Source organism: Cherax quadricarinatus, unplaced genomic scaffold (assembly GCF_038502225.1).
Source record: "Cherax quadricarinatus isolate ZL_2023a unplaced genomic scaffold, ASM3850222v1 Contig2164, whole genome shotgun sequence".
Classification (NCBI taxonomy): Eukaryota; Metazoa; Arthropoda; class Malacostraca; order Decapoda; family Parastacidae; genus Cherax; species Cherax quadricarinatus.
In genome coordinates, this window is record NW_027197190.1 from 15,898 (window position 1) to 39,801 (window position 23,904).

Genomic DNA, 23,904 nt, shown 5'->3' on the forward strand with positions numbered 1-23,904 from the left:
TTATTAAACCTTAAACTGTCCAAACGTAGATCTGCGTTTGCGCGCGTAGCGCTCCAACCTTGATTTTCATCATGAGAAAGAACGTTAAAAAAACGTAGATCTACGTTCAGAGCGCTAGGCAAGTGAGAGTAGATCTACGTTTGGACAGTTTAAGGGTTAATCTGTATATGATTGAACAGAGAGTGAATGGGAATTCAAACTATGGTCCATGTGTGTTACAGGGCTACAATGTTGTAACCACTCAGCAGCCACAGTATTACACCACTGGACCTGCTTCTTGCATGGATCACAGTTCAAATCTTATCCATTTTTTCTGTTTATTTATTGACAGTCATTTATTATGATGTATCTTGGGTTTATGTGTATGATTATTGATGATTTTGCATTAAAACACTAAAGATGTTTGAGTTTGAAGAGAAGATTCACAAGTCTGAGGAGGAGATTCGTAACCACATGTCATCCCATGTGGTTAGTAACAAGTCACTCCACAAACAGTTTTGTTACATCACAACAAAGGCAATGAACAGCCACAAGTCACTTTCAACATTATAAACTGTAATTGATAATGCACTGCTTGCAGAATTTATCACAATAATGCATTTCAAAACTAACTCAGGAATTAGAGATAAATCTTGGACGAAAATGTGGTCTGTTCTGGGCTATAAATTGTGTGACTTGTCTTTGGAGAAGCAAAGTGTCTTTTTTGAGGAATTTGACTTTAATGTGCATCATCTTAGATAGGAGGCAAACACTAATACTTGCCCCAGCCAGCACTTGCATCACTTTTGGCACCTAATGGTCTTTTAAACACTTTGCAGCTGTCTTCTTAATCACATTTGCTAGCACTCGGAAGAGGTGTAGAATAGCGCTTCTTGATCAGCCATTTATGTACATTTACAACATAATGTATGCAAAAATTGTTAAGACAAATAAAACTGCCTCAACCATGTACTGTCTGGCTAGTTAGTGGCTTGAAAACAAACATAGTGTTAAGCTGGGCACACAAACTTATATGATGAACCTATTCTTCCTTAATAGGTCATAGGTAGGAGCCTGTGATTTTTTCAGTTAAAATATTTTTGGTTAAAAAAAAAAAAGTGTACCTACTGTAGGCCATATGTAACAGTCATGGCAGAACTTTATATCTTGGAGTAATAATTAATACCACATAGTTAGACAACATGTGACATTATATTTAAAATAATGTTATTGTATTTATACATCATGATTGATATCGTTTCATTTACATTAACCTGACATTAGTTATTTTTCTACTGTTTTAATTATGTTTGTGCTCATTCTTCTCCTCCACAGCTGGCAAACAAAAGAAGGCACGCAGGGGTAAGATTTTGATGACTTGTTGAATTTCAGTTTAGTACCCTAGTACAGTTGACTACAGGTTTCCCCTGTGTTACATGGTTTCACTGTTATGCAGTGTCAAAATTCTACAGTTAATTCCTTTTTTCGTTTTCTTTTTTTAATTTGCCAGCCATCTCCCACTGAGGCAGGGTAACCCAAAAAGAAAAAGAAAAGTTTTTCTTTTTAAATTTAGTAATTTGTGCAGGAGAAGGGGTTACTAGCCCCTTGCTCCCAGCATTTTAGTAGCCTCTTACGACACGCATGGCTTACGGAGGAAGCATTCTTCTCCACTTTCCTATGGAGGTAAGGAATAAAGAAGAACAAGATCTATTAAGAAAATAGAAGAAAACCTAGATGGGTGTGTAGTTATATGTATGTACATGCATGTGTAATGTGGCCTAAGTGTAATTAGAAGAAGCAAGATATGCCTGTTATTCCATGTCTTTAGGTTTAAAATCTCTAAATTAATAAAGAGAACAAGAGTTCCATATAACTCATATTGGTCATACAGCTCTATCAGTAAGAGAATAAATCAAGATATAAATAAGAGCTTAAATTTAGAATAAGTTAAATAAATTAAAAGTCAACTCTCCTGCAAACTAGTCTTAATAACATAGAAATCAGAGAACATGTAAATTGCAAACACTGTATAAATCAATGCATGCACAGTATATCCAAGGCTAGCAGTCATTATTTTCTTAAAAATGAAAATGAAAATTTTTATTACATTTACAACATACGATAAAGAAGTTATGCATGAGTTTGTAGTATATTTGGTCACAGTTGCAATTATGATGCAATAATGTTGGTATAATTAACAACAATATGTAAAGTAAAAGGACACAAGTGCAACTAATGTGACATTGTAACGACTTGATATAGCTCCTGGACAGCGAAATGTTGCCACAATAAAAATGTCACATTAGTTGCACTTGTGTCCTTTTACTTTGCAATTATGATGCAAATGCCTCTTCAAGGGGGGCTCCTTGACGTGGCAAAGAGGCTCTTGGTCTCAGGAATCAAATCCTTTGGTCTCCTTCCTTAGACCAAATCTAAGTACCCCCAATCCTCCCTTCCTTATCCCTTCCTCCCCATACCCCCCTTTTTTCCCTTCCCTCCCCTCTCCCAACCCTCCCCTTTTTCCCTGCCCCGTTTGTAGCCTCTGGGGTCCTTCCCTCTGGCATTATGGTTTCTAGGTGGGGGATGGTGTGCTGGGGTTCGTCCCCTTCTGTGAGGTCCCTCGGGGGTGATGTAGTTTGCCGTGGAATCTGAATTATCTGAGGATGCCCTGCTCCCTTCCCGGATTTCTGGGTCATGGGCGGGGTGCCCTTTAGATGATGGGTATATCTCTGGAAGATGCCTGTCAGTTCTGGGGGGTGGCAGCCAAAGGAAGTATGCTTTGTGGTGGGTTTCCGACCATCCTGTATTTTGTCCACCGACGTTGCTCGGTGGATGTGAGGCTGCTATCCCAGAGTGCTGGTTTACTGGCATGAAGGGTAGGGTATGGCATGGGTTCCACGCTGCATCTTCACTGCCAGTGGGCTCGAGGCCCTCTCAAATGAGGGGAGAAACTTTAGACCCCTCCATACCTCCTAACGACTGTCCCTCTGCTTTCTCTCTTTTTTTTTCTTTCCTTATTTCTTTTTTCTTAAAATAACAAGAAAGAAGATATTACAGAAGATGCACCTATTATTATGAAGTCTTTGTCCTGTGAAACCCTACCTCCTCCCAGGCCCCATTCTGATCCCACACCCTATTCTGACCTGGCTTCATTATCAGACCATTCTCTTGACTCTTCTCATACCCCTGTACCTTCTGCCAGTGACGCCTAGTTACATGCTTCAGGTGCTACGGCGTCACCCATTTCTGTTCGTGTCGTTTCTAGCATGCCTTTCACAATGCGTCCAGCTTCCCCGAATACAGTGCGACAGTTCTCGGATCGCCCACCTCCCTTGGGTCAGACCGCCCGCGGTTCTACTCCTGAGCGTCCAAGACAGCCTACTGATGACAGTTCGTCGATGACCACTCAAAAATGACCTACATGACACTCGCTGCCTTTGCATACCGGACTAACAAGTACGCAATGGACAAAATTCTTTTCTTTGCAAATGATGTCTCAAACTGATTATCTTTCTGAGCACGGAATTGGTAAAACTTTTACAGCATGTTGGCCAAAATGTATACCTCCACGCTCTTTGAAGTGGTGTGTGTGTCGTAACAGTGCAGAATTCAGAGCAAGCTCATGCTCTCTCTCGCATCACATCTATAGATAACATACCAGTCACCATTCATAAGCACGCTACTCTTAATTCTTAGTGGTACTGTGGTCTTACCACATACCATTGTACAGAGTGATTTTTTTGTCTTGTGGTGAGGATATTTTAGAACAGTTAGCCTTTCAGAACCTCCCTATTCTCAAGGTAGATACATACATCCTGCCTGCTCGTGGGCGTAGGCGTTTTCCTAGTAACATTGCTCGTTTAACCTTCGACTGCCATGAACTTCTGTCCTCTGTCTATATTGCAGAACATCACCTAGAGGCCCGTTAAGTAGTTCCCACTCCCTAACAGTGTCGTAAATGCTGATGTTTTGGACACCCTACTAAACACTGCAGATCAGCGGCAGAATGCCCAGTCTGCAGTGCAGCAGATCAATTCAAATTCAATTCAAACTTTATTCTCTATAAGTATTACAATGCTGAGTTTACAGAATTTGGTTATTGTGTGGTTTACATGTAGTAAAATAATAATTACAGAGTGTACCACTAGAACGTCTAGCATGGCTAGGCATTTCGGGCAGACTTATATTAAATCTTAGGTTTAAAATGTTACAAAATTATGAGATAAGTTGGTATTATGGCTAAGTGACTAAATACTAGTTGTGAGTTTAGCAATGTGAATGCTTTTGTTTTGGCACTATATGTAGTTTCAGTATTGGAGTATCACAGGCCAACTTATGACTAGTTAAGATTCATTATTTTGAGATTGAGATTGATATTTATGTTTATGGTCAAATGGGTGAGTGAGTGTAAGTGTGAACCACCAGGTGGTATTTGTATTATTAGCTGACAGGGTGTATCAGGGAGATAAGATGTTTTCTGATGGTAGTTTTGAAGGTGATGAATGTGTCTGCAGTTTTGGAATTTTCAGGTAGGGTGTTCCAGATTTTAGGGCCTTTGACATACATTGAATTTTTGTAAAGGTTTAGTCGGACACGGGGAATGTCATAGAGATGTTTGTGTCTGGTGTTGTGCCTGTGGGTTCTGTCACAACTATCAAGAAAGCGTTTTAGGTCAAGGTTAATATTGGAATTTAAGGTCCTGTAGATGTAGCTTGCACAGTAGTAAGTGTGGATGTACTGAACAGGGAGTAAGTTTAGATCTATGAAGAGTGGGGGGGTGTGTTGCCAGGGATGGGATTTGGTGATTATTCTTACTGCGGCTTTTTGTAGTCTTCCCTCCTCTTGTCTCAATTGCAAGGAACCTCATCCTTCCTTTTCACGCCGTTGCCAGGTTTATCGTAATGAACGAGAGATTCATTATCTTAAGGAGCGTGGGGCCTCACTTACACTATAGCTGTCTCTCAGCTCCGCCTGCAAGGTAAACTCCCTCATGTCCCGTATGTTCAGGTAGCCCGAAGACCTCCAACCTCAATGGTCCTCCCGCCTCCCAATCCCTCTGTGTCTGTCTCTTCTGGGGTCACCCCAGTTTCTAATTCTTTTGCAGTTGTATCCTCTGACACTCCTATGTCTGCACCACTTCCTACTTCTACTTCATCTCACTCACTTGCTTCTCAGCCTATGAGACCTCGCAGACCTACACTTTCTTCGCGTCCATCACCTGCACAGAATATATCTCCTACTTCGGAACCTCGTTCTCACCCCCTTTCCAGCTCGTGTCTGTTCTTTCCCACTGCCGTGCGCAGAAGCCCAACTACCTACGGTGGCTTCTCACTCTCTTTTACTTAACCACTTCCGGTCTCATTCTCATTCCATTGAGGTGTATACCAATGGTTCTAAGTCTTCTGATGGCATTGGATTCACAGCATTGTTTCCGGACAGTGTCGTGCAAGAGCATTTATTACCCTCGGGTAGAATTTTATGGCTGAATTGCATGCCATTCTTGTAGCACTTATCCATATTGCATCTATGCCTGTGTCACCATTTGTGGTCATTTCAGACTCCCTTAGTGCTTTACAGGCTATATGGAAATTTGATGCACCTCACCTCCTACTTCTTCGTATCCAACTTTGGTTACGCCGTATCTCTAGCAAACACAGAGATATTGTTTTTTGTTGGGTCCCTGGTCATGTTGACATACAGGGCAATGAACAGGCAGACACTGCTGCGCAGTCAGCAGTACATGACCTCCCAGTTTCATATAGAGGTGTTCCATTCAATGACTATTTTGCTGTAATTGCTACCCATCTTTGCACCCATTGGCAACAACATTGATTTGATCTGCTCCATAGCAAACTTCATTCTGTTAAACTGATTATAGGTTTCTGGCCGTCTTCTTGTCATCAGTGTCAAGGATGGGAGACTACTCTCTCCCATCTTCGCATCGGCCACACTTGTCTTACTCACGGGTATCTCATGGAGAGGAGTCCTGTTCCTCTCTGTGAGAATTGTCAAGTTTCAGTATCTGTTAGCCACATTCTGTTGGATTGCCCACTCTATCAGCCAGCATGCAGAATTTACCTCCAACGTCATCTCCGTTCTTCTGCCCTTTCTTTACCTTCCCTTCTTGCTGATGGACCCTTCTTTAATCAAGACTCTCTCATTGACTTTTTGACAGCAACTGATTTACTACACAGACTCTAATGATGATGTCTCTAGCACTCTCCTCAGTCCTTTCCACCTTAATCTCTAGCTACCCTCTACCCCTGCACTATCCACTGCCCTGCTGCACTTCATAACCTAATAATCATCCCTCTCCCTCTTGCTACCCATTACACTTGCATCCTTCCCTGCTCTGCTGCGCTGTATAACTCTTGTGGTTAAGCGACTCTTTTTTGTTATAATAATAATAATTGCCGGGAGCAAGGGGCTAGTAACCCCTTCTCCTGTATAAATTACTAAATTTAAAAAGAGAAACTGTCATTTTTCTTTTTGGGCCACCCTGCCTTGGTGGGATACGGCCGGTTTGTTGAAAAAAAAAATTTATTTATTTATTTATTTATTTATTTATTTAGTAATTTGAGCATACATACAGAGGTACAAAAAAATACAGGTAAGAGCAGCATGCCAAAGCCACTTATATGCATAGCATTACGGGCTGGCTTAAAATTAACTTAAGATTAACTAAGCAATGATGAAATCAGTGATAAAACATTATTGTAAACAGATAACAATAAAGCACAAATGAGTATTACAAAGATGGGTCATACGGTTGCATGCATTGCTGTACGTTCAGTAGAAGGGAGTACAGTGGACCCCCGGTTAACGATATTTTTTCACTCCAGAAGTGTATTCAGGTGCCAGTACTGACCGAATTTGTTCCCATAAGAAATATTGTGAAGTAGATTAGTCCATTTCAGACCCCCAAACATACATGTACAAACGCACTTACATAAATACACTTACATAATTGGTCGCATTCGGAGGTGATCGTTATGCGGGGGTCCACTGTATTCTGTTAGGTAGTGTATTTAAAAAAATAACAAAGTTAGATTGGGTCCTAGGTTTAACATTTGTGTGATATAATTGTGAGTAACATATAGGATATACAATTTATAAGGTTCAGTTATTCAGTATTTATTTGGTTTTGAGTGAGTAAGTGATCTTTGAGAAGAGACTTGAATTTATAAACAGGTAGTGTTTATTTTATATTTACAGGTAATGAATTCCAGATTTTAGGGCCTTTTATGTGCATTGAGTTTTTGCATAGCGTGAGATGGACACGAGGAACATCAAAGAGTGATCTGTGCCTTGTGTTATGGTCATGTGTTCTGTTGAGGTTGGCAAGGAGATGTTTGAGGGGAGGGTTAATATCAGAGTTAAGTGTTCTATGTATGTAATAGGTGCAGTAATAAGTATGGATGTTTTGTATGGTGAGTAGGTTGAGTGTTTTGAATATTGGTGGAGTGTGCTGCCTGTAGTGAGAATTTGTTATCATTCTAACTGCAGCCTTTTGTTGGGTAATTAGTGGTCTGAGATGGTTAATTGTTGTTGAGCCCCATGCACAAATTCCATAGGTGAGATAGGGGTAAATAAGAGAGTGATATAGGGCCAGGAGGGCTGACTGTGGAACATAGTACCGTATCTTCGATAGTATGCCTACAGTCTTGGAAATTTTCTTAGAAATTTGTTGTATATGTGTATGAAATTTGAGTATTATCAAGGTGGATTCCTAAGAATTTTCCCTCTGTTAGCTTTGTGATAGGTGATCTGTTTATCGTTATGTTAAGAGGTACATCTGTAGCTCTGTTACCAAACTGAATGAAGTAGGTTTTGTCAATGTTTAGTGTAAGTTTGTTAGTCCTCATCCAGGTAGATATTTTCTGTAATTCGGTGTTTACAGTATTGGCTAGCGTGACTGGGCTCGGGTGAGAGAAGACGTATGTAGTGTCATCTGCAAAAAGTGTGTGTTTGAGTAATTGCGAAGCATTTGGTAGGTCATTTATGTATAGGAGAAAGAGAAAAGGGCCAAGGACACTTCCCTGTGGGACACCAACTGTAATTGGTTGAGCGGAAGAGCTTGCCCCATTTGCGTACACATATTGGCTTCTGTTGCTGAGGTATGACTTGAGGTAGTTGAGGGAGTGCCCTCTAATACCATAGTGTGACAATTTTACGTGGAGCAAGTCATGGTCAACTGTATCAAAAGCTTTACGTAAGTCAATGAAGATCCCCAGTGGGACTTCTTTTTTCTCTATTGCAGTGTATATATGTTCTAGCATGTGTATAATAGCATCATTAGTATTTTTATTAGGCCTGAATCCAAATTGGCAGGGGTTGAGAATGTTTTGGGAGATGAGGTAGGAGTAGATTCGTTTATGAATTAATTTTTCGAAGATTTTTGAGAGAGGGTGTAAATTGGATATTGGCCTATAGTTATTCAACTCTGTTTGGTCTCCTCCTTTATGGATCGGGGTGACCCTTGCTATTTTGAGAGCTGTAGGGAAGGTGGAGGATTCAATGGATTTGTTAAAGAGTGTTGCAATGATTGGTGATAGTACTTGTGACACTTTTTTGTATATAAAGGGTGGTGAGGTATTTAAATCTCCTGCCTTGTTTTTAAGTGCGTTGATAATAAGGGAGACTTCGTATGGGTTAGTCGGAGCTAGGAACTGTGTTCGGGTAGTTGCCAGTGAGGTAGTCATTTGGTGGGGTATCTGAGCTTGGGATTTTATTGGCAAGGTTTTGTCCTATAGTGGAGAAGAAATCATTGAGTCTGTTTGCTGTTTCTGTTGGTGGGAGTTGGAGTTCATCTGATTTTGCTAATTTTATTTTGCTATTTTGTGATATCTTTTTTGTTCCCAGAATTTCTGATAGGGTCTTCCAGGTCTTTTTTATATCACCTCGTAAGTTGGATAATCTGTTCTCATAATACAGTTTTTTTGCCCTTCTTATCAGGCTGGTTAGGATTGACAAGTAACGTTTTGTTTGGTCTCTGGTTATGTGACCCATTCTGTACTGTTTTTCATATCGGTGTTTTGTATTTATGGATTTGAGAATGCTGGGTGTTAGCCAGGGACTGTTCAGTCTCTTCAAATTCAAATTCAAAGTTTATTCTCTATAAGGATTACAATGCTGAGTTTACAGAAATTTGGTTATTGTGTGGTTTACATGTAGTAAAATTGTGATTACAGAGTGTACCACTAGAACGCTTAGCATGGCTAGGCATTTCGGGCATACTTAGTTTTATTCTTAATTGTAAAATATTACAAATTATGAGGTAAGTTGGTATTATGGCTAAGTGACTAAATACTAGTTTGTGAGTTTAGCAATGTGAATGCTTTTGTTTTGGCACAGTACATAGTTTCAGTATTGGAGTATCACAGGATTCATTATTTTAAGATTGAGATTAATATTTCTGTTTATGGTCAAATGAGTGAGTGAGTGTAAGTGTGAACCACCAGGTGGTATTCGTGTAGTTAGTTGACGGGGTGTATCAGGGAGATAAGATGTTTTCTAATGGTAGTTTTGAAGGTGATGAATGTGTCTGCAGTTCTAGAGTTCTCAGGTAGGGTATTCAAGATTTTAGGGCCTTTGACATACATTGAATTTTTGTAAAGGTTTAGTCGGACACGGGGAATGTCGTAGAGATGTTTGTGTCTGGTGTTATGCCTGTGGGTTCTGTCACAACTATCAAGAAAGCGTTTTAGGTCAAGGTTGATATTAGAGTTTAAGGCCCTGTAGATGTAGATTGCACAGTAGTAAGTGTGGATGTACTGAACTGGGAGTAAGTTTAGGTCTATGAAGAGTGGGGGGGGGTGTGTTGCCAGGGATGGGATTTAGTGATTATTCTTACTGCAGCTTTTTGTTGGGTTATTATTGGCTTAGGTGTGTTGCTGCAGTTGATCCCCAAGCACAAATAACATAGGTGAGCTTTATATAACTACCCTAGTTTATACATTCACAATTGTTAAAATAATCAAGGTGCTATTCTCAGGTGCTAAAGTAGAATAAGTTCACAATTTTGCCATTATATTCCAAAGCTCATTTATTTGATTACCACTTTATTGTTCACCACAACTTACATTAGTCCCTTTTATATTATTATTTTATACTATAATTCTAACTTTAAAGAATTACCTTTATAGTACTACCTACTATCATATTCCCAAGCTCCATTATTTGATTATCACTTTATTTGTATTAGTCCCTTTTATATTGTCTCCTTTATTTTAGCTTAAAAAAAAAAAAAAAAAAAAAAAAAAACTACCTTAGCTCATTATTTTACATTTGTTAAATAATTCAGGTGCTATTTTTTAGCTTAAGACTATTTACTTTGTTTTATACTTAATTCTAACTATAGATTCACTACAAATCTTATGATTACAAGCATTGATCCTGATACCAACCTCTTATTTAATGACTTAAATGAATCAAACAGTTACTGTAATTACTACACTGCAGAACAATCAAAGGCACTTCTCAGTGCCAACAACAACATAACTATCTTTAACTACAATATCAGATCTTTAAGCAAGCATTACAATGACCTCATAGCATTACTAAATTCCTTACATGCCAATATGTCCATCATTACACTAACTGAAACCTGGCTAAAGCCTGATAGTACAGATGTCTATGCCATTCCTGGTTACACAGCCATACACAACTGTAGGCCAGACCAACAAGGGGGTGGCACAGCCATATACTACTCAGACCAACTAGAATGTATCACTAATACTTGCACAAGGGATGAACATGGGGAATATATAATAGCCAAATTCAAATCCAAATACCTACAAAAACCTCTCACATTGATAAACATTTACAGAGTTCCACAGTCAAACATTAGCCAATTTAGTCAAAACCTAGGAAGCATGATAACTGATGCATGCATGAACAAAGATCACTTACTACTCTCAGGTGACTTCAGTATAAATCTCCTGCAAGACCAGGACCCACACGTTACTGAATTCACAAACACAATGAGTAACTGTATGTTGCTACCAACAGTAACAAAACCTACAAGAGTTACAGAGACTAGTGTTTCCCTACTTGACCACATCTGGACCAACACCATATCCCCTTTAAAATCAGGCATAATTACAGATAATACCACAGACCACTACCCTACTTTTCTCATAACAACTCTTGGTAAATTACCCCAAGACACTACTAAAGTCACCTTCAGACTTCACAATGAGGCAGCCATTAATAACTTCACAACAGCAGTAGCAAACATTGACTGGCACACTGAGCTAGAAATCTATACAGATATTGACGAATGTATTAATAATTTTCTAAAAAAGACCCAATACCTCTATAACAAGCACTGCCCTAAAAAAACTAAACAGATGACAGCTAAGAGACTGAACAGTCCCTGGTTAACACCCAGCATTCTCAAATCCATAAATACAAAACACCAATATGAAAAACAGTACAGAATGGGTCACATAACCAGAGACCAAACAAAACGTTACTCGTCAATCCTAACCAGCCTGATAAGAAGGGCAAAAAAATTGTATTATGAGAACAGATTATCCAACTTACGAGGTGATATAAAAAAGACCTGGAAAACCCTATCAGAAATTCTAGGAACAAAAAAGATATCACGAAATAGCGAAATAAAATTAGCAAAATCAGATGAACCCCAACTCCCACCAACAGAAACAGCAAACAGACTCAATGACTTCTTCTCCACTATAGGACAAAACCTTGCCAATAAAATCCCAAGCTCAGATACCCCACCAAATGACTACCTCACTGGCAACTACCCGAACACACTGTTGCTAGCTCCGACTAACCCATACGAAGTCTCCCTTATTATCAACACGCTAAAAAACAAGGCAGGAGATTTAAATACCTTACCACCCTTTATATACAAATAAGTGTCACAAGTGCTATCACCAATCATTGCAACACTCTTTAACAAATCCATTGAATCCTCCACCTTCCCTACAGTACTCAAAATAGCAAGGGTCACCCCGATCCACAAAGGAGGAGACCAAACAGAGTTGAATAACTATAGGCCAATATCCAACTTACACCCTCTCTCAAAAATCTTCGAAAAATTAATTCATAAACGAATCTACTCCTACCTTATCTCCCAAAACATACTCAACCCCTGCCAATTTGGATTCAGGCCAAATAAAAATACTAATGATGCTATTATACACATGCTAGAACATATATACACTGCAATAGAGAAAAAAGAAGTCCCACTGGGGGATCTTCATTGACTTACGTAAAGCTTTTGATACAGTTAACCATGACTTGCTCCACGTAAAATTGTCACACTATGGTATAAGAGGGCACTCCCTCAACTACCTCAAGTCATACCTCAGCAACAGAAGCCAATATGTGTATGCAAATGGGGCAAACTCTTCTGCACAACCAATTACAGTTGGTGTCCCACAGGGAAGTGTCCTTGGCCCTCTTCTCTTTCTCCTATACATAAATGACCTACCAAATGCTTCGCAATTACTCAAACCCACACTATTTGCAGATGACACTACATACGTCTTCTCCCACCCGAGCCCAGTCACGCTAGCCAATACTGTAAATACCGAATTACAGAAAATATCTACCTGGATGAGGACTAACAAACTTACACTAAACATTGACAAAACCTACTTCATTCAGTTTGGTAACAGAGCTACAGATGTCCCTCTTAACATAATGATAAACGGATCACCTATCACAAAGCTAACAGAGGGAAAATTCTTAGGAATCCACCTTGATAATAGACTCAAATTTCATACACATATACAACAAATTTCTAAGAAAATTTCCAAGACTGTAGGCATACTATCGAAGATACGGTACTATGCTCCACAGTCAGCCCTCCTGGCCCTATATCACTCTCTTATTTACCCCTATCTCACCTATGGAATTTGTGCATGGGGCTCAACAACAAGTAACCATCTCAGACCACTAATTACCCAACAAAAGGCTGCAGTTAGAATGATAACAAATTCTCACTATAGGCAGCACACTCCACCAATATTCAATACACTAAACCTACTCACCATACAAAATATTCATACCTATTACTGCACCTATTACATACATAGAACACTTAACTCTGATATTAACCCTCCCCTCAAACATCTCCTTGCCAACCTCAACAGAACACATGACCATAACACAAGGCACAGATCACTCTTTGATGTTCCTCGTGTCCATCTCACACTATGCAAAAACTCAATGCACATAAAAGGCCCTAAAATCTGGAACTCATTACCTGTAAATATAAAAGAAACACTACCTGTTTATAAATTCAAGTCTCTTCTCAAAGATCACTTACTCACCCAAAACCAAATAAATACTGAATAACTGAACCTTATAAATTGTATATCTTAAATGTTTCTCACAATTATATCACATAAATGTTAAACCTAAAACCCAATCTAACTTTATTATTTTTTAAATACACTACCTAACAGAATACTCCATTCTACTGAATGTACAACAATGCATACAACCATATGACCTGTCTTTGTAATACTCACTTGTGCTTTATAGTAATCTGTTTACATTAAAGTTTTATCACTGATGTCATCATTGCTTAGTTCATCTTAAGTTAATTTTAAGCCAGCCCGTAATGCTATGCATAGTATAAGTGGCTTTGGCATGCTGCTCTTATCTGTATTTTTTGTACCTCTGTATGTGTGCTCAAATTTTTAAATAAATAAATAAATAAATAAATAAATGGATAAATAAGTGAGTGGTATAGTGTGAGAAGGGCATTTTGCGGCACGTAGTATCGTATCTTGGAGAGGATCCCAACCGTTTTGGATACTTTTTTGGTTATATGCTGGATATGGGTGCTGAAATTCAGGTTGTTGTCAAGGTATAAGCCTAGGAATTTTCCCCCATTATTTCTGGTAATTAGAGTGTTGTCAATCTTAATGTTAATTTGTGCATCTCCTGCTCTGCTACCAAACATAATATAGTAGGTTTTGTCAGTGTTAGGCGTAAGTTTATTGGCTGTCATCCAAGTCGATTTTTTAATCAGCTCCTCATTCACAATGGTGTTGAGGGTGGCAAGATTAGGGTGAGAGATGACAAAAGTCGTGTCATCAGCAAAGAGAATGGGTTTCAGGTGTTGGGATGCATTTGGAAGGTCATTGATATATATGAGGAAGAGCAGGGGACCAAGGACACTTCCCTGCGGAACTCCAGTATCAAGTGGCCGTGTTGCTGATGCTGTGTCTTTAATGGTGACGTACTGATACCTATTAGTAATGTAAGATTTGAAATAAGCAAGTGCATGGCCTCTTATACCGTAATGATCAAGTTTGTGGAGTAGGATGTCGAGGTCTACTGTGTCAAAAGCTTTTCTTAGGTCAATAAAAATTCCTAGTGGATATTCCTTATTTTCCAATGCTGTGTAAAGCAGATCTGGCATTTTTATGATTGCATCATTAGTGCTTTTATTTTTCCTGAATCCAAATTGGCAGGGGTTGAGTATGTTTTGAGCTGTTATAAATGAATACAGTCTCCTGTGCACGAGTTTCTCAAAGATTTTGGATAGCAATGGTAAGTTAGATATTGGCCTATAGTTGTTTAAGTCTGTAGGGTCACCACCTTTATGTATTGGTGTAACCCTTGCCATCTTGAGTAGTTTCGGGAAGGTGCTAGTCTCTAGTGACTTGTTAAAAAGTAATGAAATAGCATGCGAAAGGACATGGGCCGCTCGCTTGTACAGTAATGGTGGGACATGAGACAGATTCCCCGAGTTATTTTTAAGTGACTTTATAATCTCACTGACTTCCGTGGGCTCAGTTGGTGCAAGATAGAAGGAATTAGGGAAATTCCCATCTAGGTAGTCCCCGGCATGGGCATTGGTATGTGGGATTTTACTGGCGAGATTAGATCCTATGTTTGAGAAGAAGTCGTTTATCTTGTTAGCTGTGTCAGTAGGATGTAGTGGTGTTTCATTAGGTTTAGTTAGGACAATATTCTTGTTTTTTCTCAGTTTGTGGGTCCCTAGAATCTGAGAGAGTGTTTTCCAGGTCTTTTTTATATCTCCTCTAGTGTCTGTGAATCTACTGGGGTAGTATAGTTGTTTGGCTTTCTTTATTACTTTGGTGAGAGCTGATGAATAGTGTGTTTAGTTTTTTTAGAGCAGTGCTTGTTATAGAGGTATTGGGTCTTTTTTAGAAAATTATTAAAACATTCGTCAATATCTGTATAGATTTCTAGCTCAGTGTGCCAGTCAATGTTTGTTACTGCTGTTGTGAAGTTATTAATGGCTGCCTCATTGTGAAGTCTGAAGGTGACTTTAGTAGTGTCTTGGGGTATTTTACCAAGAGTTGTTATGAGGAAAGTAGGGTAGTGGTCTGTGGTATTATCTGTAATTATGCCTGATTTTAAAGGGGATATGGTGTTGGTCCAGATGTGGTCAAGTAGGGAAACACTAGTCTCCGTAACTCTTGTAGGTTTTGTTACTGTTGGTAGCAACATGCAGTTACTCATTGTGTTTGTGAATTCAGTAATGTGGGGGTCCTGGTCTTGCAGGAGATTTATATTGAAGTCACCTGAGAGTAGTAAGTGATCTTTGTTCATGCGTGCATCAGTTATCATACTTCCTAGGTTTTGACTAAATTGGCTAATGTTTGATTGTGGAACTCTGTAGATGTTTATCACTGTGAGAGGTTTTTGTAGGTATTTGGTTTTGAATTTAGCTATTATATATTCCCCATGTTCATCCCTTGTGCAAGTATTAGTGATACATTCTAGTTGGTCTGAGTAGTATATAGCTGTGCCACCCCCTAGTTGGTCTGGCCTACAGTTGTGTATGGCTGTGTAACCAGGAATGGCATAGACATCTGTAGTATCAGGCTTTAGCCAGGTTTCAGTTAGTGTAATGATGGACATATTGGCATGCAAGGAATTTAGTAATGCTAGGAGGTCATCGTAATGCTTGCTTAAAGATCTGATATTGTAGTTAAAGATAGTTATGTTGTTGTTGGCTCTGAGAAGTGCCTTAAGTAAGTAAGTAAGTAAGTTTATTCAGGTATACACAAATACAGTTACATAGAATTATCATACATAGCAGAATATGTGTAGAGAACCTAGGATAACCCAAAAAAGTCAGACAGAGTGACTTATTTCCATTGGGGTCCTTTTACCTTATTATTATAATAATACAGTGGACCCCCGCATAGCGAACTTAATCCGTGCAAGAGGGCTGGTCGTTATGCGAAATGTTCGCTATGCGAATTAATTTTCCCCATAAGAAATAATGGAAATAAAATTAATCCGTGCAAGACACCCAAAAGTATGAAAAAAAAATTTTTTTACCACAAAAAAATGTTAATTTTAGTACACACAAACTGAAAAAGGCATGCACAATTACATGACACTTACTTTTATTGAAGATCTGGTGATGATTGATGGGATGGGAGGAGGGGAGAGCATTATCTTCTTACTGTTTAGAAGGGGAATCCCCTTCCATTAGGACTTGAGGTAGCAAGTCCTTTTCTGGGGTTACTTCCCTTCTTCTTTTAATGCCACTAGGACCAGCTTGAGAGTCACTGGACCTCTGTCGCACAACAAATCTGTCCATAGAGCTCTGTACCTCCCGTTCCTTCAAGACTTTCCTAAAATGGGCCATAACATTGTCATTGAAATAGTCACCAGCACGGCTTGCAACAGCTGTGTCAGGGTGATTTTCATCCATAAAGGTTTGCAGTTCAACCCACTGTGCACACATTTCCTTAATTTTTGAAGTAGGCACAATGGATTCCACAACTGGCATAGGCTTCTCAGGGTTAGCCCCAAACCCTTCAAAATCTTTCTTAATTTCCATACTAATTCTCACCCTTTTTACCACAGGGTTGGCACTAGAAGCTTTCTTGGGGCCCATGGTCACTTATTTTCCAGAAACAGCACTGAAAACACTGTAATAATACGAAATATTCCGAGTGTATGCTTGAATGTTACCGCGGAGGCTAGCTGGTAAACAATGGGACGGGCGGCACATGTGAGGCTGGCTGAGGGCCCACATTGGACGCGTCTCGGACGAAGTTCGCTGAGCGGGTTTTTGTCTACTATGCGGGGCAAAATTTCAGCGAACAAAGCGTTCGCTATGCGGATTGTTCGCTATGCAAGGCGTTCGCTATGCGGGGGTCCACTGTATAAAGGTTATAATATTTTCTTATTATTCTATAATGAAGATAACATTATCATACTAAAAAGACTACCTACTACACGAGGGTCATTAAGACTATCTACAATACGAGGGTCATTACTAGGAATAAGGTAAAATTTACACGTATGTTAGATAAAAAATAGAAAATCATTCCCCTCCCTTTCTGTAGCTACATTCATCAGACACCTTTTGGCACTCTTCTTGAACTGGTTCATGCTATGACTGGCTTTGACATGTGCGGGTAGTCTGTTCCATTCCTTTATTGCTGTACAATAAAAGGTGTTTGAAGCCTGGCCAATGACTGTGGGTACTACAGAGTTGTGCTCTCTCCCCCTAGCACTATGATTGCTTTGGTTCCCAACCTTGACAAAATTGACAGCAAGATATTCTGGACACTGTTTGTGAGCAATTTTATAAACATGATTTAGCTTCAGTTGTTTTACTCTGTCTTCAACATTCAGCATATCCAACTGCTGTAATTCACCCTGGCCTACATGTTCTCTTGGTCCCAGCCCCAGGATGAATCTTACGATTTTGTTCTGGGTGATTTGCAGTCTATCTTTCAGTTTTTTTGTCAAGGCAGAGTACCAAGAAGAGCAAGCGTAATCCATATGGCATTGTATAAGGGCTAGACATAGGGTCCTGCGAGCCTCAGAGCCTCAGTAGGTAGACACTGTGCTTGTCTATACAGGAACTTCAGTCTGGCATTCGCTTTCTTTACTACACTGTTCCCTATCAATTCTCCTGACATGCATGGGTCAAAGGGGATTCCCAAATATTTTACTGATGAAACCAAAGTGATGGGCTCCCCATTACATTGAACATTAAAGTTATTTACCCTTCTCAGTTTATGTTTCGTGCCAAAGAGAATGGCTTCAGTTTTCCCTAGGTGTAATGATAGTTTGTTGTCTACTAACCATTTGCTGCAGGACTCCAGTTCCAGTGTTAAAACATTAGCAATATCTTGTGGGTCTTTACCTGACACTAACAGAGCACTGTCATCTGCATACAGTAGGAGTTTGCACTTGACACTGATAGGCATATCATTGACATAACATAAGAATAATAAGGGACCCAGAATACTACCTTGGGGAACTCCACATGTTATCGGCAGGGGTTCTGATTCTGTTTTGTTGATTTTGACTATTTGTCTCCTGTTGCTAAGGTAGGACTTAAACCAGTCTACAGAACCTATACCGATAGCTTGAAGTTTATTACATAATATATTGTGGTTGACAGTATCGAAGGCCTTTTGCAGGTCTAAGGTTACCATACCTATGAGGTTCCCCTTTGACATTTCATTTCTCAGGTAATCCATCAGATTAATAAGGGAGGTGTTGGTTGAGTAGGATCTTCTAAAGCCCGATTGATAGCTATGGAGAATGTTGTTGTCATTAAGGTACTTAACTACTTGAGAATACACCGCCCTCTCTAGAATTTTAGATATTATACTGAGTATACTAACAGGCCTATAGTTGCTTACATCAGACCTACTATTTTTCTTGAAGATAGGAGTAACTCTGGCCTCCTTGAACCCCTCCGGTACGGTATTAGTGGTGATTGATAGATTTATTATGTGAGCAATAGGGATTGACAGTTCAGAAGCACCATCTTTTAGGAACTTAGACGGGATGTTATCAGGGCCTGTGCTCTTAGTTGGGTTTAACCTGCTTAGTTCTTTTTGAATAAAGTCATGAGATACACTTACTAGTTGACAACTGTTTGGGGTTACCCCTTTATTGGTATAGTATGTTTGAAACTTATCAGAGTCTGTGTTAAAGGTATTTGATGCAGCTGGTAGTTTACTTACTAGTGTTGATGCAACAGATGTGTAGTATGAATTAAAGCAATTTGCCACCTTAGATGTTTCATGGCATACCTCATTATCGATAGTGAGTACTATGTTAGACCTATCTACTGGCTTATGGCTATACCCCAAATGTTTTAGTTGTTGCCAGAGCTTTCTGGGGTTATGCTTATACTCTTCAATTTTTGAGCAGTAGTGCTTTGCCTTTGCTCCTTTTATAAGTCTCTACTCTGTTCCTCACCCTTTGGAATTCATTTAGTGCTGCAATATCCTGTCTGTTTGCTTTAAATCTTTTTAGCAGCTGGTCTCTGAATTTCATATTATCTAATATCTCAGTATTCATCCAGGGTTCAGTTCTTCGTTTAATCCTAACCTCTTTAACTGGTGCAATATTATCAAGGATGGTAGTGAACATTGTTTTGAATTTTTCCCAGGCATCGTTTACGTCCGTGCAACTTGTTATCTCTGTCCAGTCACAATTGTGTAGCCTATTTACCAGTGTTTCTTTACTGTAGTTTCTAGTTGACCTCATTTTTATTGTCCTGTGTAGGCCTATCCTATCCCTAGTGATTTTCCTGGTGCAGTAAATGATGAAATGATCACTAAGACCTGTGGTAATGACGCCTGACTGACTAATGTTCTCAGAGCGGTTACAAAGTATGTGGTCAATTAGGGTGGCTGAGAACTGTGTGATCCAGGTTGGAGTATTAATTAGTTGAGTGTAACTATTTAATCCTAGAATTTGCTTATACCTTTTGCATAGCCCGTTATTTTGCTGCTGAAAACAGATATTGAAGTCGCCCAGTATTATTGTCTCACAATTGTTTTCAACTCCGGACAAGACTCTGGAAAAGTCTTCTAAGAACTGGTCCTGGGTAGGAGGGCGGTAACTAGTTCCTACTAAGATGGGTTTGGTCTTAGGAAGCAGCACTTCAAACCATAGAATCTCCAGTTTATTGTTATTTAAATCAGGTCTTGGGTTGTAAGCTAAGTCATTTCTAATGTAGGCACATACTCCACCACCCTTTCTGTTCCTATCTAAGCGTTTTATATTGTAACCATTTATTTTGACCTCGTCGTCAGTCACCGTATCATCCAACCAAGATTCAGAGATGGTTATAACTGCCGCCCTAATTTTGTTAGCTAGAATCCTAATCTCTGCCAATTTAGGAAGAAGTGATCTTGCATTGACATGAATAAAGTGAAGGCCTGTTTTCATAAAACAATCATAATCATCAATATATGGCAATGGGTCATTTGTATTAAATTTAGGTAAATCAATGTCATCACTGCTAAAGGGTAACTGTGCCAAAGTGCATTTGTTACACACAAAATGAATTCTGGCACCGTTGCTATAATTGTACATACATCCATCATGCACCCACCCCTTACACATTTTACATAAGGTGCCTTTTCTGTTTTTTATGGGTACTTTAGTACAGTGTATGCACCTGTTTGGTAGTGTTTGAGATAATAATGGCTGTATCGTCTCACATTGATTGTTCTGCTGTGTAGTAATTACAGTAACTGTTTGAATCATTTAAGTCATTAAATAAGAGGTTGGTATCAGGATCAGTGCTTGTAATCATAAGATTTGTAGTGAATCTATAGTTAGAATTAAGTAAAAAATAAAGTAAATATTCTAAAGCTAAAAAAAAATAGCACCTGAATTATTTAACAAATGTAAAAATAATGAGCTAAGGTAGTTTTTTAAAGCTAAAATAAAGGAGACAATATAAAATGGACTAAAATAATTTGTGGTGAACAAATAAAGTGATGATCAAATAATGGAGCTTGGGAATATGATAGTAGGTAGTACTTTAAAGGTAATTCTTTAAAGTTAGAATTATAATATAAAATTATAATATAAAAGGGACTAATATAAGTTGTGGTGAACAATAAAGTGGTAATCAAATAATTGCACTAAGGTCTAATATAATGACTTTTGTGGAGTCTATGTTTTGAGCTAGAATGAGCTATAGTACAACTAGATTTAATCTAATAATATAACAATACAAATTAAAAATAGCACCAGTCTCTCACTAGTAATTGCAATATGGTCTAATATAATGAATTTGGTATTGACTATAGTACAACTGAGTTTAATCTAATAATATAAAAAAGGCACAAGACTCTCAATTGTAATTGCACTAAGGTGTTATATAAGTTGTTTACAAGAATTAGAGTATAACTAGATTTAAATTGACAAGATAAAATATACAAGTTAAGGTAGCAAAAGAATAAAAAAAGTAGAAAAAAAAAAATATATGAGGTAGTTGGTACTAGTTAGCAAAAGATAGTTAAGGGCCTTGAACAATAATATAATTGAAATATACACTAATTGCACACACAATATAGTCACTAAGATATGAAAACAGTCTTAGAGTAGGAATTATAATATAAACTTAATAATAATAATTATAATAATAATAATGATGCAAATGCAATTTGATACAATTATAAATGCACACTCTAAAGAAAGCCACCTATTATACAAAGCATTTCAAGCAAACTAATCCTAAAATATACAGTGTATACTTAATTCTAGTCCTAGCATATAGGGATATAACACAAATTTTCTGGTACAATGTAGACAGCCTGTACTGTCTGCACAGACAGCCTATGCTGTCTGCCAGCTTAGTTCATATTCTGCAGCACTCAGGTGCTGCCCTCTCTAGGCCTGCCCAGTGGGACGCTGGTCCCACTCTCACTCCAGGACTCACTCAGCGGCCCAGCAGCAGTCAACAAGTCTACTCGCTCTCTTCTTCATGAGCATGGCCCTCCTGGGCCATGGGCACATAACACACAAGCCTGTGTACCCACCACGACTTTGCAAATAAAATAAAGAAGCCTCCGAAGACATATCATTCATTCATCCGCTCCCAGCGTCACCAAACAAGCTGGTTATAACCCTTGGTTCCTAGGCTTTGCTGAAATAATGATTTTGCCAAACCAGGAGAGGTCACAATAATTCAACAATACACCTCTGACCCACCATGGTCTGCTAGAAACTTAAATTAAACTAAGTGTAAATGAAACAAGTTTATTAATTTTTTTTTTTACAACAAACCGGCCATATCCTGCCAAGGGACGGTAACATAAAGAGAAAAACAGAAGTTTCTCTCTTTAAATTTAGTAATGTGTGCAGGAGAAGAGGTTACTAGCCCCTTGCTCCTGGCATTTTAGTTGCCTCTTACAACACTCAAGGCTTACAGAGGAAGAATTCTGTTCTGCTTCCCCGTGGAGATAAGAGGAAATAAACAAGAACAAGAACTAGTAAGAAAATAGAAGAAAACCCAGAGGGCTGTGTATATACGTATATGCTTGTTCATGTATGTGTAGTGTGACCTGAGCATAAGTAGTAGTAGCAAGACATACCTGAAACTTTGCATGTTTGTGACACAGAAAAAGTTTATTAATTACTGTACTTAAAAAGACAGTTGCAGTACTACCACTCAAAGTGGTTAATTTTAGATTTTTAATGAAACTGTAGAGCTAATCATGAAGATCTGTAAGCTGAGGGTTATCAGGATTAGTTTGTTCCATAGTTGACTGTTTCATCATAGGTTTATGATGTTGCAGGGTGAACATCTGGGGTACTGGAAAGTTGAAGCCATAGGATTTTCAGATGTAGATCTACTGCTATCATATTCTTCTTGGCTATCTTTTTTTTAATGTTTCATCCAAGCAAAACTGTTTCATGTTCTTTGATCTTGCCCTGTTTAATTTTTGATTCCTCAGATAAAAATTCATTAGCTCTTGTTCTGTCACAAAGCAATGTTGTTCTAGCCCTTTGATTAATTTACCTGACAACTCAACTTGTCAATGGCCATAGTTATTGACAAATTACTTGCATAACTAGAGTTAATTGTTAGCAAATTATGCTAAGAATTACACAAATTCAAGGGATCATCACCAACAACTGCAGTGTAAACAGTGTAAGTAAACACACACTGCACATGATGCCATCTGTGGCTGCCCACTAAACTAGTCTGGCAAAACACTAGTCTTGTAAATTTGTGCAGACTAAAAGAGGTGCTGGACCATCCATTGCTGGAAAATCAGTGTTGTACCTTTACTTTTATGCATTGGATAAATCCATTACATCTCAGTGGCACAAATACTTCTGAACTCTCACAACAGATGTTGGACACACAAAACTCTAGACTTGTATACTGTATAAATTACTGTAGTTACTATTTCTTCTCGGTTTCCTCGCAACTCTAACTAAGCTAAAGTCACTAATCCCCTAAAAAATAAAATGAACATGAATCTTAGATGGTTTTTAGTTCATGTCTATTGTAAGTGATTTCTAAATATAAATGACAAAATTCTTGACATGTTCCAGATTATCGGATCAGCAATGGGGATATAAGTGAGCCACGCCCCTTGTCGACTAGCACCTCGGATGATGCTGTCAGAGTAGATGTACGACGCTTGGCAACACTTCAGAGAGAGAGCTGTGTATAGCTGCACTCATTTGTCTTAAGAAACTACTCATCATACTGTACTTTATAAGGAATAGGATTTCGACTATATATATCCATTATATAACCTTTTAGTAATCTTCTACTCTTGTTATTCTAGTAAGTAAAATTTAATTTTCCTGTAAAGTTTATTTATTGACTTATAACACAAATTCTTAATTTTCATCTTGATACCTACACACATTATGAAGCTTGTATTGTACTGTAAAATAAACAGTTCAGTACCTGATACATTTATAAATTTCATGTATCCTAAGAGACTGCCAACTTGGTACTGTGAGATAACTTCAAAAGTATGAACAAATTTCTTTTGTAGCTTATTCTTACATAATGCAGTCAAATTTTCTGATGCACATGCGATATTTCTTCATATCTGTATTTACTTGTTTAACAGTGATTTCTTCCTATTTTATATATATATATATATATATATATATATATATTTTTTATTATTTATTTATTTTTTTTTTTATTAT

General features: G+C 38.4%; 1 long non-coding RNA gene across 1 annotated transcript in view; it reads left to right on the forward strand.

Moving 5' to 3' along the window:
- Positions 1-23,657, forward strand: part of LOC138851800 (uncharacterized) — a 38,258-nt gene extending 14,601 nt beyond the window's left edge. The window contains exon 3 of the long non-coding RNA XR_011391410.1: positions 23,290-23,657. This is a non-coding gene — a long non-coding RNA (uncharacterized lncRNA). The remainder of the gene's footprint in view (positions 1-23,289) is intronic.
- The last annotated feature ends 247 nt before the right edge of the window (positions 23,658-23,904 follow it).